Source organism: Heterocephalus glaber, unplaced genomic scaffold (assembly GCF_053883595.1).
Source record: "Heterocephalus glaber isolate CG9 unplaced genomic scaffold, H.glaber_assembly_v1.0 deba00000738, whole genome shotgun sequence".
Classification (NCBI taxonomy): Eukaryota; Metazoa; Chordata; class Mammalia; order Rodentia; family Bathyergidae; genus Heterocephalus; species Heterocephalus glaber.
In genome coordinates this window covers 797,592-811,797 of record NW_028258161.1, presented here as the reverse complement: position 1 = coordinate 811,797, position 14,206 = coordinate 797,592, and the positions used below count along the sequence as shown (strand labels likewise).

Sequence of the window (14,206 nt, the reverse complement as noted above, 5' to 3'; positions counted from 1 at the left end):
TATTTTTCCAGGTTCAATATAGTTTTGCCTAAAAGGGTTAAAGAAATTTCTGCCATAAACCATTGGCTGTTAGCACTAGGTTTATAAGTCCCTCTTGGAATTGATGATGACATTCTTCTTTTACTTTTTCTTTTTTTTTTTGCTTTTAACATAGGCGATTTTCACCCTAGTATTTCACTGTGGGCTCAGTGGTTCATAAATCAAATACACACACACACACACACACACACACACACACACACAGAGCACAGCACACATGCTGACTCCAACCTCCTAGCCCACCTACCTGATATCGTTGTCTTTATCTAGCAATCATAACTACGATGATGGCCAGGGGACTTATTAAAACACTCTCACCATTTATTAGAGCAGCATTGTGAAAATGAAGGAAACAATATGTTGGCTACCATCCCACCAGCCCAACCCACAGAAATACGCAGCCCTGTCTATAGCTACTTCCATGTACAGATATTATAGTATATTTAAATGACAGGGGCAAAAGACCATAGGACCCGTATACCACTGTGCTAACCCTCTGGGATCTGAAATACATTTCACTTCTAAGATCTTTTCTGGCTGCTTTGAGAAAGTTGCTTGTTAACAGAAACTGCAATTTATAAACTCGAAAATCTATCTAGTATTCTTTGGAACAGTAAAGAATGCTGAATCATTTGAATTTTGGCTTACCAAGAAGAATTTTACCAAAAAGTCCTCCTAGCCCACTGAGCCTGGATAATGTCTTTGTGGCCTGTCACTCTATGAGGTCTCAAATATCCACAAGGACTCCTGGGCCAACTTCTCTGCAAAGTCTAGAAAACATGCCTCACCAGCTATACCTCACCTAGGATAGGACAAATGATTAATCCTGCCTCCTGGTAAAGAAGAGGAGGAGAAAATAACCTTTTATTAATACGAAGATTCATACAGATATAAATCACTCACAGGCATCATTACATTTGTACCATGCTGACCTATGTAACAGCATTCTAAATGCAATCACATCCAAATCTTTATCTTATATCTAGAAAACAATTGCTCAAATATCAGCATCTAATAAGTTATCCCTTAGAATTTTCTCTCTCTATAGAATTTTGCCAATACTTTTATTATAAGGCAAATTATTATTTACCAAAAAGAGTTGATTATTATGGTCTGGTCTTCTCCACTAATTGTGAGTTTCTTGAGAGCAATGTGGCTTATTCATGCCTGACATGTAACAGGAACATATTCAATATTTTATGAATTAATTACCAAATTTATTTTTGTATCTCAAGCACTCAACACAATCCCTGGCACACATTAGGTTCTCAGTAACTATAATAATTATGTATTACTCAAATCCTTATTGCTGTGGTTTGAGCACTATTGTCCTCCCAGAGAAACTTGGGTGTTTTTATTTTTCTATCTACTGGTGCTCATAGATATGGTTACCTATTTACAGGATAGTGGGCTACAGATGAGGGTAAAGTCTATGGCTGCTAGATTGTGATATCCCTAAAATCAGAACTGAGCCTTTTAAATAAATTTTAGTCCTTCTATACAGACTATAATTTAAAATGTATTTTTTGTCATCATATGGTTCAACACATACAAAGCATATGGCTTGTTGCCATGGTCGCAGATCACAGCAGAGATAACCGTGGCCCAGGGGAACTGGACCCACCCTGTTGGGTCCACGAACACTGAGCTCTGATGGCCTCTGCCAACTGGCCACAGGCTTTTATCATCGCCTCGCTCTTTGCTGCAGCCTCATCCCTGACCCTCCCTGGAACCTTTTATTTTTTCTCTCCATGGTTATATCAAATTCTTTTTCACTTTTAGATATAAAATCTTTAGAATTGAACCTATCTTTCCTGTGCCTCAGTCTGAGTCTAGTCGCTACCATGCCTTTTTACTTTCACAAAAAGTAGAGACATTCCATTATAGGCATTTTGATTTGATTTGATTCTATTTATGTATGTATGTATGTATTTATTTATTTGCCCAAACTTATTATTTGTGCCAAAAGAACATGCATGTAGCTTGGAATTAAAATATAAAATGCTAGTCACATAGTACAACACACTCCTATCTCCTCTCTAACATCTCAGGCAAATGAATGCCAATGTATAAGCAAACACACGCACACGAACACGCGCACACACGCACACATGCACGCACACACACACACACACACCTTCACAAATGCTGCAGCAGGGACTGCATCCAATCCCAGAAAGAGACTTGGCATGGTGCTGCTTAAATGAAATGGAAGAAAAAAGGCAAGAGGGGAAAAAAAGTATAATCATCTAAACTTTTAAAGACAGCAATTTAAGCAAATTGCCATATCTGCTTTTAGAAATGAAAGGGGAAGAAAAATGCTCATTTCTTTTGAAGTAAAATTGAGTAGGTCAATGGCTGTGACAATCCTCTCAATAACCACTAACAAAAGACCAGTTTGGGTGGTGAGGGACGCAGCTCAATAGCAGGTATTCATTGAATCTTGGAATAATTTCGCTTACCACAAGCTGTGAGAGAGAACCAAGCACTGTGTAGAGTATAGCTAGAATATAGCCTGCAGGTAACACAGCAGAACCTGAGGCGCAGAAATAAAACTCACAACCAAGTGTTTTTTGAGCTTTATCACATGATTATTTACTTGAAGGCAGAGAGCTGAATGTGGAGAACATCTAAGGCACATGGGCAGGTGAGATGGTCTCACAGTAAAGAACATGCCACCTGCATTACATATCTGTGATGGTTTATACCATGGGAATCCTTGGGTGCTATTTCAGATATTTTATCTGACAGAGTGGTGTTGAGTTTTTTTTTTTTTAGATCTATGGGTTCTGGTGAGTAGGTTCACTTATTCAAGAGATGAGCACCTATAGGATACCTATAGTATACATGGTATTACTACATAATTGAATAAATATGAAGAGGAAAAAGCACTCTCAATTTGAAAGGGAACTAGACCAAAACTTGCATCAATAAACAAATTTATCATCACACCCGGTAGATACAACTGAATGGTTATAAAAATATTGTGCAAACTGGATAACATTTCAGTAAAGTTATACAGATAATAGTGGAGGACTGAGAAGTAAGTGTGTATAGCAAAGGTTTCTCAAAGAAGGTGAGACCCAAGTAAGATGTAAGAAAACTGGGACACATAACCCATTGGTAGCAGAACTGTGGATTTGTTTCCTTAAATAACTGCTCAATTCAATTAGATGAACTAATGATTAAGATATCCAGATTTTAGGAAAGACACTATTCAAATGTGATTAATTTTAAACATGGAATAAATTGAGCATTCATCTGAAAATAAAGACAATTTTATAGCTACATGTAATACCTCATCTGGTATGTCTTATGTGGAAAAAATTCAGTAATCTCACTCAAGAAGAGCCAGTGCTATAACTACTTGGGAAAACAGTTTGGTAGTTTCTTATGAAATTAAATTTATAGCTACCATATGACATGGAACATAAGGTCTAGGTATTTATCTAAGAGAAATGAAAATATATGCCACTTACAGATTTATACACATTCATCGAAGACTCCTAAAGTGTAAGTGATTAAAATGTCTATTAGTGGATGAATGGATAAACAAATTGTGGTATATGTCCACAGCAAAATGTTACTCAGCAACACAAAGAGGCAAAATACACAGCTGTATTGTTATAAGGTATGTGTACACACCTACATCTATCTATCTATCTATCTATCTATCTATATGTTTGACCCAAAAGCATAGATCCCATGTAATTTCATTTACAGAATGAAATTTTAGAAGAGCATATCTATAGTGACAGGAAGCTGGGCAGTGATTACAGGACACATGGGTCAGGAGCAGGGGATGTGCCCGAAAGGGTTATGAGGGAATTTTTTGGTGCGAAGGACATGTTCTTTAACTTGATCGGGTTGGGAGTTGTGGAGTGGGAAACATTTATCAAAACTCTTCAATATGTACACATAAAATTTTCAGTGTTAGTCAGTTTTGCATTATTGTAACAGACACCTGGGATAATGAGCTTACAAAGAGGAAAGGCTTATTTTGGACTTTAGTTTTGCAGGTCCCAGTTCATAGGCAGTTGGCACCATGGCATCATGGCAGGGCATATGCAATGCAGCAAAGCTGCTCATCTTGGGGTAGCCAGGAAGCAGAGTGGGAACATCAGGGACTGGGTCCCACAGTCACCTTTAAAGTCACACTCCCAGCTACCTAAAATATCTTACTCTCAACAATGCCAAGCAGGAATCAAGCCTTTAACCATGGGCTTTTTGGGGGGACATCTAACATCTAAACTATAGTAACTGGGGTGTCAGTTGGGGAAGAAGATGTTTATGGTTGTCAAAACTCTTCAAACTGTGTGCATAAAATATGTGCATTTATATATGCAAATTACACCTCAAGCTGATAAAAAATAAAAATTTAAACCCAATAATATCAATACTGGGAAACTCTGATATATCATTTTCCTAATTTCGTCTTAATTTACTTCTTGATTCAGGGGACTGATCTAGTCCATCTTTAAATACTTCTACGGCCATAATGTGATTCATGTCACCAACTTCAAGTAAGTGAGCACTGAAAAGTTTATCAGTCCAACACTCATGGAGGAGCTTTCCTCATGGGTCATCTGCTGTTGAGAAAATACAGCGTGAATAGCTCTCTCAGGATGCTAAAGGTCAAGGCAGGGAGATGCTGAGGCTCTGCCCATGGTAGAATCCACTCAGACACATACCTCTCTTTCTTGTCTCCTTGAATCTCTGTCAGTGGCCTCACATCCCATTCCCCCTAATCCCTCTGGAAGATCTGCAGAAAGTCCTTGTGAACTGCAAGTCAGAGGTATTCACATCGCATCTATTTTCTGGCTCCTTCTTATTATGCCCTACTTGATTTCAATAGGACGAAACAGTATGCTTCACTTAAAGAGGGCTAGGAGCATACTACACAATGGAAACAGTATTTCCAGCACTTCCTCTCTACCTCATTCTCCCCAACTTTCCTGGATGCTTTTTTGTCTTTCCTTCTTTCTTTCCATCCTGCTTTGCTGCCTTTACTTCTGTGTCTCCTTCCTCCATCTGTCTGCCTTGTCTGGCTAATATTTGGTTGGCAATTATTTTCCTGACTTTTGGTGCATTTTATGACTTGTGGCTTTGTTAAAATCTACGTATTTTCTGGAGGATAATGTATATGTCATGGCTCCTCGTGAGCCCTTTTCCTTTATTCAAGTAGCAGAGGAATGGATTTTTTTTCAGAGAGTAGAAGGAAAATGAAAGGAAGAATTAGGCTGAGATGAGAGAGCGTGGAATGAAAGAGGAAGGTGTCAATTAAAAAAATGAACCCCACTGCATCCCCCTTCTGACAGGTGGGGTGAGTGGAGCTGACAGCCGTCGCATTAGCTGGCTTTGGTGGAACCCTCATGCCTTGTGGTCCCCTGAGCTCAAGAGGAGTGATTCCAGGGACAGCAGACACACGCGCACATTTTTACTTGGTGTTCCAATGCCTCCCCCGCAGCTATTTCTAATAATGGTAATTATAATGATTTGAGGCTTAAACAGGGCAATTCCGGCCTGGAGGCAGATTGTAATGAAGTAGTCAGGGTGAAGGCAGAGGAGAGGGGCAGCAGCAGTGGGAAGAGGATGATGGGAGGGTATTTGCAGACCTTAAATAGCTTTGTCTAGTCAAGTGCAGCCAGGGCAGCCTCATCTTTGAATCTGAAGTTTTGTCCTGCAGGAAATTCAGAAACCTGTTTGTATTGGAGACACGAATCACTTGTAACCACAGACAGGCCACACTGACTCTTGGGTAAACCAACTGTTCTGTGCACAGCCAGCCTGTGGCCTCTACTGGCAGCTGCTCTCTTGGCCGAGGCTAGAATCACACCCCCATGGCTTTGTCTGCCCCCCCTTATTCCCTCACCATAGATAATGCTGTCCTAAAAGCCTTGGCCAGAATCCAATTACTGCTGATATACATCTTCCCTTGACTCCAAATGACTCTTTCTGCCATTGAAGGATACCCCGGAATGTTGAAAACTTGTCCTGATTGCAGAGTTAATGGTCATGTGGTCCTCAGCACTGACAGAATGGCCTTAGGGGTAGCTTTGATGGGTCTCTCTAGTCATCAGTGTTACCCCACCTCTCTGCTTATTAAAGCCATTCGTTCTGAAAGCTAAATGAATATGTTTCATCTTCAAATGCTGGAAAACAATAGCAGGCAGCCAGTGATCTGTACAGAATAATGCTTGCTTAATCACTGCAATTCTCTTTTCTTTTCCTTCTTTCTCAACCACTCTCTTTTCAGCTTTGTTCCTCCTCTCATCATGAGGCCCCTGTGCACAACACCACAGCGTTATAAACATGGGTATAAGCACGCACATAGGTACATGGAGGTCTATGATGTGCACAATACATTTGTGAGGTTCAGAAACATACATATTCTATAGATGTATTATATATATAACAATCTCACAGGCTATCCATACTTATTTTTGGTCTCTTTTAGCAGCCAATACATTTTTATGTTGCCAAGTGTTGGATGATGACATATCTAAATATTGCATTTTTAAAAGGTGAATTTCTTTTTCAAATAATTGTGACACAATTACGGAATACAATTACACGGCAACTGGAAGATAGATGTGCTAAAACTACATCATATGTGCAGCTTATGCAATACATAATGTTAATAATTACATAACACATATAGCCAACCAAATTAAACATTTATATTAAATTTTAGCTGGAGAGATGTATTTGGTAATAGCATTAATGCATTATAGAGCTATCTGGAATATTCTGGTTCGCTCTTCATCTCTACAGCTCTTGCTAGCCAACTTGCAATGCCAACTTGCTGTTATATCTCTATCCCACATTCCCTTACTCCACAGATGCTCTGAAAGTAATTGACTTCTTTGGCAGAAAGGTCATACATGAATAGTCCCTCTCTAGATCACAGTATCATCATACAAAATTTCATCTTTCCATTTCTCTCCTCTTTCTTCTTGTCCAGACATGTACAAAAATAAGGCCACAAGACAGAAGGATGTTCACTATGTCAAACTGTATTTGTTACTCAAGGTAATAGAATATTATTAATTTTATCACTTTGAAATTTACCACTACAGATAATTTAATATCATATTACCCTCAGGGCCTAGTACTGTGTGTAACATATGGCAGGCATTCAATAAGTGTTTGTGAAGTGAACTACTTATATCCATTTCATGTAACGGGGAAATCCAATCCCTAACTTCATTAGCTAGTACTTGGTGAATAATGGTAAACACACTTTCTGATGGTGATGGTTGAGAAGACAAACATTATTTTAAAGAAGAAACCCAAGTAAAGAATTTCAAGATATGAAATAATAGAATGTAGTTAAGTAATTTATCATTGCACTGTGACATTTTCATATTTTTAGCAGGCAAATGATAATATTGAAGCTGATCCCGGTTCATTGTGTACAAGAAATGCTTCTTTCAAACCATTACTGAGAATCTGAACGTCCAGTAATATGTTTCTTACAACTAAATTCTAGGAGAAAATGAAAAAGCAGATAACTTCAAAGTACACAATGGTAAGATTTGATGCATTTGTGCTGCAAGTACAGTGCACATGCACCAAAATCACACACACACATTTCAATTTCCATTAAAAATCACAATCAGCAAACCCACAATGAAAATGGAGGCACACAAACAAAAGGAATCCATATTTACACAATATAGCACTACATAGTAAGTAAAGCCATTCATGTGTACACTAAAGCCCAACAACTCATTTACAAATTACCCAACGAGAGAAAAACATTAATAGAACATTTCTGTGGACTCAGCAAGAAACACACAAAAAAGGCAAAATTTAATTTTATAGAAGTTATTTTCCTTTAGTTGGTCAACAGGTTTACTCTAAGACTTAAATCTATTTATTAAAAATTAAAAATCTCATTTATAAGTAATTCAAATGGAAGGTTTGATTTTGGTAATTTATTGAAAGTTTTAATTGGATATATTAAAAAATTAATTGCAATGATGCTTTAATCATCCCAAATTAAAGTTCCCTTTACACTTGAGTGGTTTCATCCAGCCAATAGGAGGACAATGTTACTTATGTGTCCAAAGGTTACTTTTTGTAAACAGGTGGTAGCACATAGACCAGAAACACTCTCCATGTTATGCCCACTGCTCCTTTGGCATGACAGCAACTGCCATTTGGAATTTTCCTGTCAAAAAAGACCTTCTCTGTAAGAGAACCAGGTTTGCTAAAGTACTATGTGGTGATAGGAATGTATTAGCTTCAGAAGCTACTAAGCTTGCCCATTCTACCCTCATACAGTATAAGAATAAGAAAAAAAAAAGACCTTCTTTGGACCTCACTTTGAAACAGACAGATTCTAGGGTTTTCTTAAAAGACACAAAGACTAGCCTGATCTTCAAACAGACAAATCTTCCTGGGGTTGGGTAAAAGTGATGCAGGAAACAAAGTCACCCAAAGCATCCACAGTCATTAAACCACCTTATCCAAAGATGCCCATGACCTTAGGTTCCATGGTTCACCAAGCATAAATGGGGCCTCCATATTGTTGAGGTAGCATTATATCCTTGAGGGGTGCAAAGAGAAACGAGATATATGAAATCAAGGAATTCAGTGTTGAGTGGGTGAGTCACAAACACCCTGAGAGCGATGGGGTCCACCTGCAAGAGTTCCAAATGAGATCTATGCACAGTTGGTCTGAGGCCAAAACTGGAAACACCACCATCTTAGTGCCTCATGAGAAAAATGCACATTAATAGGAACAAAGGCATCCAGAATCCCAGAGGACAAGGGACAAGAGCTTTGGAGAAGAAACGGGGCAGAAAGGCATCAGCTACTGCTAAGAAAGAGGTTTAGCAAAATACACACTGCACTAAGCAATTGTGGGATCTTGAGGAAGGGAGTAGAGAAGCATCAGCCAAAGATGGAGGCAAAGGAAGACTGATGCATGGACCTCTGCCTTTGAATGATAAGAGGAAGGGAAAGATTGTATACAGCTGAGAAAGATGGAGTCTAGGAAGGTTTCCACAAGTTCTATAGGTCTTGTAGTTGGAAGAGAATGCCCATGAACTACAGAGAAGGAAATATCAGCATGAAAGATCAAGCAAAGGCCAGAGAGAAAAAGATACTATGAGGGCCAAAGGTAGCAGAGTCACCTCAAAAAGAAGAGTTTCTTATTAAGAAGGGAGAGAGCAAAGAAAGGACATAAATAGATTAGGAGACAAGGTAAGGGGAGATGGAGAGATTTCAAGATTAAAGTGTTCACCATTCTTTACAACATAGAAGGCAATGCCATTTGCTGGGAAGAGGTTGAACTCGGAACTTAAGGAGAACAATTTTATTAGTCACTAGAATGACCAGCTTTAGTACCTGGCGGAGCTGAGAAACCAGGTTAAGTTGGAGAACAGACGTCTGGGATGATGCTAATCTTAAAATTTGTACGAGTGGGTAAATGCAGTATGCGGAACCATTCCTTTGTCCATTCCTTGTCTCAAAAATAAAACCATGATTTAGGGCTAAAGGTGTACCTCAGTGGTAGAGAGCTTGCCTCACATGCACAAGGCCCCATTTCAGTCCCCAATAAATATCGTAAAAAATAAAAAAAAATAAAAACCATGCTCTGAAAATGGAAGGCAGGAGTCAAAAAGAAATGGATGAAGTGGCACTGGTTTCCTGGCCCTGTTTGCTTTGTGCTCCAATTGCTTGTGGGGAACATCTCCAGGACCTCAGCACCAACACAGAATGTGGCTTCTTACCAGCTCACAAACCCAACAGTGTAATCCTAGAAACTGAAGGCCACGCTAGCTCCCACGCTCACAGGGAAAGACAGGTTGTCCGGGCCCTCTGCCCAACATGGCCCTGTCCTCCTGGTTGCCCATGTGGAAGGAGGTGGCTGCTAGTTGACACACCGTTGGGGCCCAAGCACTGACCCTTCACACACCTTTGGCCTCCCATTCCGCTGGTGATGCTAGAAGGTGAGGACTCTGCCGCAGCAGGAGCCCAGGCGAGGCAGAGAGACCTGCCGAGCTCACACAGGCTGCCGAGCCCAGCTCACTTCTGTGGCAGACTTCATAAGGCTCCGCTCTTTGACTGGCGTTGAGTTTATGTGAAAGTAATTAACAGTAATTAATCCTTAATTACAGTAATTAGCCAAGTCGCAGTAAATTAAACCACATCTGGAGCAGATGAGGGCTTCCGAATGGGAGGCAAAGAGAGGCGACAATCGGAGAGATGCTGAATTCATCTGACAGCATCTGATTAAGTCTACCTGTTGCTGGCAGCCTCATTTGCATGTTGTTTTTGTTTGCATTTCCCAGTAACCCTTTCCACTGCATTCACAGTGTGGACCTCTTGGTCCCTGCTTAAATACCAGTTAGGCGGTCCCGCTGCCATAAGATGAGGGAGTCCCTGTGTATCCAGCAGGGCGGCTGGGTTGCCTGGGCTTTATTTATATGTTTCCCCCCTCCCTCCTAACAAACAAAAATATAAATAGCAGGGACCTCATCAAGTGACAGGCTGAAATCAGAGGAGAAGCCAAGCGAGATTTTTTTTTTTTTGCTGATGAAAAGGGAAGATGATATGCACGATTAGCATATCTGATGGGGAAAGGAAAGCAGAGGTAGGAAAAAGGCAAAAGGCAAAAGGCTTGCAGAAAGGAGTCCAGTGGGCCATCCTCTTGGAGAGGAGTCCTTAGATCCTATAAGAAAGGAGGCCAGACCACAGAAGACCTGTTGTCCATATGTCTCCAACAGACACAAATATGCTCGCATGCCTGCAAAAAAGTACCGGAGCCCTCCATTTCTCCCAGAATGCCATTCTGATGAGTGCTACACATCTATGCATTGCTTTTGCACATTAAACAAAGAAACATGTGTACACTAAAGAAAATTTAAACATGAAGAAAAATATAGTGGCAAAAATAAAACCCACCTAAAACTTTATCAGCGAGAGACGGGGGTTAACAAACCTTAAAAGGAGAGAAAATAGAGCAAACTATTCAAAAAATGGCTATTCTAATGGTTTCTTTAGCCTGCAAGGGCCTCTCTGTGTCGTGTCTTCACCTTGGTCTTAACTAAGCTTACACAAAGCTGTACTTTTTTGAGGGGGTGTGCATCTTGGAACCTGGCTTACTGGGGTGGTCAGATTTCAACTTAGCTGTGGTTGCCAAGAGAAAAAAAAAAACAAACAGCGAGAATGACAGGTAACTTTACTTTGGTAACACCTTTCACTGAGGTGTGTGTGGGAGGGTGCTGGAGTGAGGGGAGGGAGGTGCTTGGAAATTAGCCAAGAGCAAGGAACAACTTCCCCTCAAAAGTTTACCCCTCCCTTCATGGTGTCTTAGGACCCAGGGTGAGAAAGTGGCCCTTAACTATTTCATCTTCAACACATATGAAGCAGTCCTAAGACGCCATGTCTACTCTGATGCCTGTACTGGAGAGGTCAAAATGGCCACATGACTGGCTTCTGGGCACACAGTTGGCATCACCAGATCCTACACAACACAGCATAAGCATTGGATGAACTGAACTGTGACCTGTCTGTCACATCTCAAGACCACCCATGCTGGCACCAACAGCCACTGCTATCATCCTGGAGCGGAACAGACCTGGTGGACAGGAAGTAGATTCACGAAGTTCATGCTCTCTCCAGCTGACCAACCTGCCATTCTCAACCTCCTCCAACCCCCAACTTTGCCTTCTGCTACTCTCACATTGATTTAGAGCGGCCGAAAGCCCAGATTTACCCCAATAGTCAGTGGCTCCGGTCTTTATTAGTTGCTAACATTGGGCAGATTTAGAAACTAAGATTGCTTCTAAATCTTTGATGTGGGAAAATATTGGCATCTAATCAAAGTATTGGGAGGATTAAATGAAGCAATGAACGTAAAATGCTTGTCACAGTGCCTGATGCATATGAGATATTTAGTAATGTTTACTTATAATGATTATTATTTTTCTTATCTATCCTCTGCTTATTATACTTACATTGAAAAGGCATACAATGTACTGGTTAAAGACATAGACTCTTAAGCCAAGTTGTCTGCTTAGGTTGACTAACTAATCCACTATGATCTATGTAATCTTGGGCAAGTTCGTTAACCTCTCTGGGCCTCAGGTCCCTTAATTGTAAAAGAACAATAATATTTATATGTACCTCACCTACTTTTTTTAAAAAGTTAAGTAAATTGCCTGGAAAGTGCCGAGAATAGTACCAGGCACACAGTAAATGCCAAATAAGTGTTTTCTATTATTATTAAGCTATATATGTATATCTGAAAATATATAAACATTTTTACACAACACTTTTGAAATCTTTATATGCATATTAAAAGCACATGTTAACCTTCGGATCCCCAAAAAGCAGGTGCAACCTATTGCTACCCTCAGACATAAACTCTTAACAAATTTTTTTTGATAATAACGATGAGTTAAAAGAAAGAAGACAAAAATAAAAGGCATGAGCATAAGCACATGGATAAATGGCAAAAGGTAATTCGTAGGTCAAATCTGACCACTTGACAGTGAGTGACTGTCAACAGGATATCCTTTCGGGAAAATGTACTTTTTATCAATAAAGGTACTCCAATGATTGGATGCAGATTGTCTAAGATTAATTTCCTACCCACTATGAGAATCAAACTACACAGTTTACTGCTGGCTTTCTTAACCCTCTAATATAAGCTACCATGTATCCCTGGATGCTACTTGAAAATTCTACTGGAAGATGTAAGTCAAGCACCTTTACTTCATGTCCTGTAAAATCTACAGAGAGAGAGAAATGGCTACTGTGAGCTGAACAGAAAAGAGGATGAATGCCTAACTCAGTGCTGAGGAGCTTACCAGCAGTAACCCTACAATTATCTTGTGGTTTCCTCGAAGTTATAATGAGCTGACCCACTTGGCGTATCAAATTCCTCCTGACTGGTTTTGTAGTTCTCGCCCATGCAGAGACATGGCTCTATGAAGAAAAATAACAGGCCATTTAAGCTGAAATATGTTGTGGTGGGTGGGGAGACTATCATGAAAGAGATGCATCCTGCAGTTAAAAATTACTCAATGACTGCCGGCCGGTGTGGAAAAGTTAGCTCAGAGGCCCTGAGCAAAAATATATGCATTTTGGGGAAAATAAACAAGGCTTTGGCTGAGAGAGCTTCCCTTTTCTGTTGAGTGCAGTGTGTTTAGTTAACATTAATACCCATATTTTCTGCATTTCTTTCAATTTCATTATTCTGCCTTTGTCTAAATCCAAATACATTATAATTCTAAATAATGGGCTATCTGCTGCCTGTGGTGAAATGCTATAATGATAACAAATAATTTCTGAAAATTTTGAATTACCTCTACACTTTTAGAAAATAAGTAAATTCCTGGTTGGCCCAGGAAATGGGAAGACATTTGTGAAGAGCCCCTTCAGCACTATGGGCATCTCGGTCAGTTGTCCAAGAAGCAAGACCTGAAATGGCCGGCGTGTCTTAGCCACCGCCACGCTGTCCTCGCCAGAGTGAAGAGGAAGGAGCTCCTTCCACTCTCTGTTCATTTGTGTCTTTTCTCAACTCCTCAGCAGAGGATGCAAATGCAAGCAGGTCACACTAAAAACCCCGCTGAGGGATAGAAGACTTCTTACAGGTCCTCCTTACAGGTTGGGAGAAGACAGTACCAGGTGTTCACCTGAAAACTAAGATGAAAAACTCTGGTGTTCAAACAAAAAGAAGCCGATGTACCATGACCTGCATCCAAATGCTAGCAGCTGATCACGGCAAAGAGCCTCACGGTAGATGGGGCAGAGGCCACCACGTCAAGCGCTGAAGAGGCCACGGGTCATCTCTGGCACCCGTGAAAGCAGTACTGACTTTCGCTCCAGTGCTCCAACTAAACTCAAAACTCCTTACACGCACTTGTGCGTGTGCGTGTGTATTTAACCGTAAAGGAATCGCTAACCCTTAAGAATGAAAGAGTTGCAATTGTGTGAGTGATGCTGTGGGACAGAAAGGGCTATCCCAAGAATTGTAACTCTGCTCCAAATAACAGAACCACTGAACAAGTTATTTTCCCATTTACTTTCTCAACATTGGTGGTTCTTTCATTTTTTAATAATTGTACTCTTCTGAATGTAACTAAATGCAGTTTTATTACTACAACACAGTGAGTGAGTGATAAGTGAAACTACCCAGGGACAGCCC

At 40.2% G+C, this 14,206-nt stretch overlaps 1 protein-coding gene and 1 non-coding gene across 7 annotated transcripts in view; one reads left to right on the top strand and one right to left on the bottom strand.

The window, feature by feature from the left end:
• The window catches only part of Pbx1 (PBX homeobox 1), a 307,106-nt gene that overhangs the window by 135,354 nt on the left and 157,546 nt on the right, over positions 1–14,206 (bottom strand). The gene's annotated exons all lie outside the window — the stretch shown is intronic.
• Positions 8,217–8,330, top strand: LOC147829112 (small nucleolar RNA SNORA66). Its single transcript, XR_015449599.1, has one exon. It is a non-coding gene; the product is annotated as a small nucleolar RNA SNORA66 (small nucleolar RNA).